General features: G+C 51.9%; 1 non-coding gene across 1 annotated transcript in view; it reads left to right on the top strand.

Annotated features, from left to right (window-relative positions):
• The first annotated feature begins 4,960 nt into the window (after positions 1–4,960).
• Positions 4,961–5,000, top strand: part of LOC124590620 — a 1,910-nt gene continuing 1,870 nt past the window's right edge. The window contains exon 1 of the ribosomal RNA XR_006976678.1: positions 4,961–5,000. This exon is cut by the window's right edge and continues 1,870 nt beyond it. This is a non-coding gene — a ribosomal RNA (small subunit ribosomal RNA).

The raw sequence follows: 5,000 nt of genomic DNA on the forward strand, positions 1-5,000 counted from the left end.
GCGCTCCATCCATGTCGGTACCGGTGAGCGTTGCACTCGCAGTCGCAAAAACGTACGGCAAGTATATTACTCGGAAGAGTCAATGACAGTCCACGCCCCCCTGCGTGGGAAGAGTCTTTCTAGGCCATGACCCACCGGAAGGGCGCAGCGTCCCCCACCCCAGACATGTGACGTCACACCATCGGTATTGACGACTAGACTGATTCCTTATAATCATTTGCCATACACCGGTGGAAGCTGCCGAGACGAGTAACTACATAGCGGGCTCGCCGTGTCACTAATGTACAGAGATACAACAGTTTCGACTGGAACCGGATTAAACGTATACACGGCGCTGATTAGTAATAGATAGAGCCATCAGAATACAGATAATGTATACAACTGTCCGTATACATGCTGAAAGACTCTGCTCACAATCACAACCACACGTCAGCCACACACCCTTATCACGCACTACTCTCTGCCTGTAACACGCACACAGACAATATGTAAGCACCAGCATGGAACAACACCCAGTGCATCCTCTCCGCCACATTAGACAATCCACACTGTCATAACCAGACTGGGAGGTCCACTCAGAAAACAGAATATCCCACCCACCCGACAACCACCATTGCTCAGCCAAGCCACCAACACCCACACATGTCCTACACAGGGGTGCACCCAACATCACAATACTGCCTCCTCTCACAGCACACAAACAATGGCAGGAATGAAAGACACAGGTCTGCCACAAGCATGGAATGAGAGCGCCGCCTGTCATGAGCCAAAGGTGCATCCTGACGTGGCAAATCAGATGATGCCGCAGGCATCCACTTACTATAATCACAATCAACAAACCGGCCGCCCCGCCCCCCATTAAACCTTTCCTTACAACAATGTGTACCTTAACCTAACCTATATCGTACCGTAACCTAACCTATATCGTACCGTAACCTAACCTATATCGTACCGTAACCTAACCTATATCGTACCGTAACCTAACCTATATCGTACCGTAACCTAACCTATATCGTACCGTAACCTAACCTATATCGTACCGTAACCTAACCTATATCGTACCGTAACCTAACCTATATCGTACCGTAACCTAACCTATATCGTACCGTAACCTAACCTATATCGTACCGTAACCTAACCTATATCGTACCGTAACCTAACCTATATCGTACCGTAACCTAACCTATATCGTACCGTAACCTAACCTATGTCGTACCGTAACCTAACCTATGTCGTACCGTAACCTAACCTATGTCGTACCGTAACCTAACCTATGTCGTACCGTAACCTAACCTATGTCGTACCGTAACCTAACCTATGTCGTACCGTAACCTAACCTATGTCGTACCGTAACCTAACCTATGTCGTACCGTAACCTAACCTATGTCGTACCGTAACCTAACCTATGTCGTACCGTAACCTAACCTATGTCGTACCGTAACCTAACCTATGTCGTACCGTAACCTAACCTATGTCGTACCGTAACCTAACCTATGTCGTACCGTAACCTAACCTATGTCGTACCGTAACCTAACCTATGTCGTACCGTAACCTAACCTATGTCGTACCGTAACCTAACCTATGTCGTACCGTAACCTAACCTATGTCGTACCGTAACCTAACCTATGTCGTACCGTAACCTAACCTATGTCGTACCGTAACCTAACCTATGTCGTACCGTAACCTAACCTATGTCGTACCGTAACCTAACCTATGTCGTACCGTAACCTAACCTATGTCGTACCGTAACCTAACCTATGTCGTACCGTAACCTAACCTATGTCGTACCGTAACCTAACCTATGTCGTACCGTAACCTAACCTATGTCGTACCGTAACCTAACCTATGTCGTACCTTAACCTAACCTATGTCGTACCTTAACCTAACCTATGTCGTACCTTAACCTAACCTATGTCGTACCTTAACCTAACCTGTATTGCGCCTTAACCTAACCTGTATTGCGCCTTAACCTAACCTGTATTGCGCCTTAACCTAACCTGTATTGCGCCTTAACCTAACCTGTATTGCGCCTTAACCTAACCTGTATTGCGCCTTAACCTAACCTGTATTGCGCCTTAACCTAACCTGTATTGCGCCTTAACCTAACCTGTATTGCGCCTTAACCTAACCTGTATTGCGCCTTAACCTAACCTGTATTGCGCCTTAACCTAACCTGTATTGCGCCTTAACCTAACCTGTATTGCGCCTTAACCTAACCTGTATTGCGCCTTAACCTAACCTGTATTGCGCCTTAACCTAACCTGTATTGCGCCTTAACCTAACCTGTATTGCGCCTTAACCTAACCTGTATTGCGCCTTAACCTAACCTGTATTGCGCCTTAACCTAACCTGTATTGCGCCTTAACCTAACCTGTATTGCGCCTTAACCTAACCTGTATTGCGCCTTAACCTAACCTGTATGGCGCCTTAACCTAACCTGTATGGCGCCTTAACGTAACCTGTATTGCGCCTTAACGTAACCTATATTGCGCCTTAACCTAACCTATATTGCGCCTTAACGTAACCTATATTGCGCCTTAACCTAACCTATATTGCGCCTTAACGTAACCTATATTGCGCCTTAACGTAACCTATATTGCGCCTTAACGTAACCTATATTGCGCCTTAACCTAACCTATATTGCGCCTTAACGTAACCTATATTGCGCCTTAATGTAACCTATATTGCGCCTTAATGTAACCTATATTGCGCCTTAATGTAACCTATATTGCGCCTTAACGTAACCTACGTTGCGCCTTAACGTAACCTACGTTGCGCCTTAACGTAACCTACGTTGCGCCTTAACGTAACCTACGTTGCGCCTTAACGTAACCTACGTTGCTCCTTAACGTAACCTACGTTGCGCCGTAACGCAACCCACGTTGCGCCGTAACGTAACCCACGTTGCGCCGTAACGTAACACACGTTGGGCCTTAACCCAACACACGTTGGGCCTTAACCCAACACACGTTGGGCCTTAACCCAACACACGTTGGGCCTTAACCCAACACACGTTGGGCCTTAACCCAACACACGTTGGGCCTTAACCCAACACACGTTGGGCCTTAACCCAACACACGTTGGGCCTTAACCCAACACACGTTGGGCCTTAACCCAACACACGTTGGGCCTTAACCCAACACACGTTGGGCCTTAACCCAACACACGTTGGGCCTTAACCCAACACACGTTGGGCCTTAACCCAACACACGTTGGGCCTTAACCCAACACACGTTGGGCCTTAACCTGCTCTGTAATTGTCATACGACGCGTTAAATTAGTGTAGTGTTGCCTAACTGCAACCCCCGCAATATAGTTTGCTACTCGCACTGCCCGGTCCCCAGTGTATCGCTTCATGTTAAACACCTTGCAGCTATACACTGTAATGTGGATGGCAGCAGGACGTACATGCTCAATGCCCTTTGCAGTTGTTCATTGGCATTTGCAGTTGTTCATTGGCATTTGCATGGCGAAGCACTTAGCCTACGCTGTGGTACGGCCTGTGTCAACTGTCCGCTGATGTTGTACGTCCAAATCACACACTGTACTGCACATTGGTCCTCATGTACTGAATGATACATCGTGGTACATGTGACCGTACAACGACTGCGCCAACAACGGCGAACCATGCGGTCCAAATGTTGTGCACTCAGCTACGTGTCGTCTCCCTATAAGAGCTGGATTGCAGTGTGGTATGCCCTGGATGGCGATCAGCATGAGCCGTCTGTTGATGTAGTGGCGCGTGTTGTCAGACGTAGTCGTCTCTTCTCACACACCGTGATAGCATGGTGCACTGCGTTCCACATCTGCGACATGCGACAGAGGCCGGTTGACAGTCGTTCGCGCAATGGACATCGCATACGTACGGGGGCCACCTTCCACGTGTTCGCGAAGCGTGCACATGTTGTTGCGTGTATGTGGGCAGACATAGTGTGTCGTGACACCTGACACAGGCATGCAACAATCGTTGAATTTGCAAATGGCGATGGACGCCTACGTTTGCTGGTGACGTTACGCAAATGAACAACTGGTAAACCGTTGTGGTGCGGTTGTTCTCGCTAGAGGTGAATCAGTGATGGCGACGATCGGTTGAGCTACCAACCGGTTGTTCCAGCGATACCCACCATGCCCACGAACGTGAATGGCATCTGGGTGTGAAGCGATACGCGGCGGTGGCTGGGTGGGACCGTCCCCGGCCGGTGAGGGGGGGCCTCCCGGCGTGCTGGCCGCGCGGTGCGTGGGCGCACGCGCTACAGCCGGCTGGTGGGGGCGGCCAGTGGCAGGCGCGCCGGCCGACGGAGGCGGCAGGCGGCGCAGCTGCGCGCCGGCGCACCCTGCACGCGGCGCCGTGCGGCCAAAGTAGGTCCTCGCGGGCCCGGTGCGAAGCGCGGTGGACATCTGCAGTGTGCTGGTCCGATTGAGGACTGTGTGCGCTGAGGATGCGCCGCCGCCCGGCGCTCGGCGCCGCGACGCCGTCTGCTGCTCGGTCGCCTCTGCGGTTCTCGCAGGTGGTTTGTATCGCAGCTGTGCGGACGTGTTGGCGCGTGCGCTGTGCTGGGAGAGTTCGCTTCGGCACCCAAGTGGGGCTTTTGTCCTTCTGTGGCGCTGGCGTTGGAGCTGCCGGTCACCGTAGGTGGCGCGTGTTGTCTCCCGCCGGCAATGCCACGACAGCACGCTCCCGGGCCTCTGTCGGCAGCGGCAAGCTCAGTTGGGAGCACGGGTGGTCGCACCTAAAGCGTCTACTCGCCAAACTCCGGGCGATTGCGCCTCTCTCGAACCCGACCAAGTACTTAGGACGGCGCTGCGCGCCGCCGGGACCTGAGAGGGTTTCGAGGTGTATGGTGCAGGGGAGCTCAGCCTCCTCCTGTTTGCAGAATAATTGAGCGGACGCTTGCGTGTTCGCGCGGGCCCCCGGGACACACTCCCGGGCGGCCGGCTGCTCAGCTCTAGTTGACGCAGCTCCCTGGTTGATCCTGCCAGTAGTCATATGCTTGTCTCAA

This window comes from Schistocerca americana, unplaced genomic scaffold (assembly GCF_021461395.2).
Source record: "Schistocerca americana isolate TAMUIC-IGC-003095 unplaced genomic scaffold, iqSchAmer2.1 HiC_scaffold_77, whole genome shotgun sequence".
In the NCBI taxonomy this organism is placed as follows: Eukaryota; Metazoa; Arthropoda; class Insecta; order Orthoptera; family Acrididae; genus Schistocerca; species Schistocerca americana.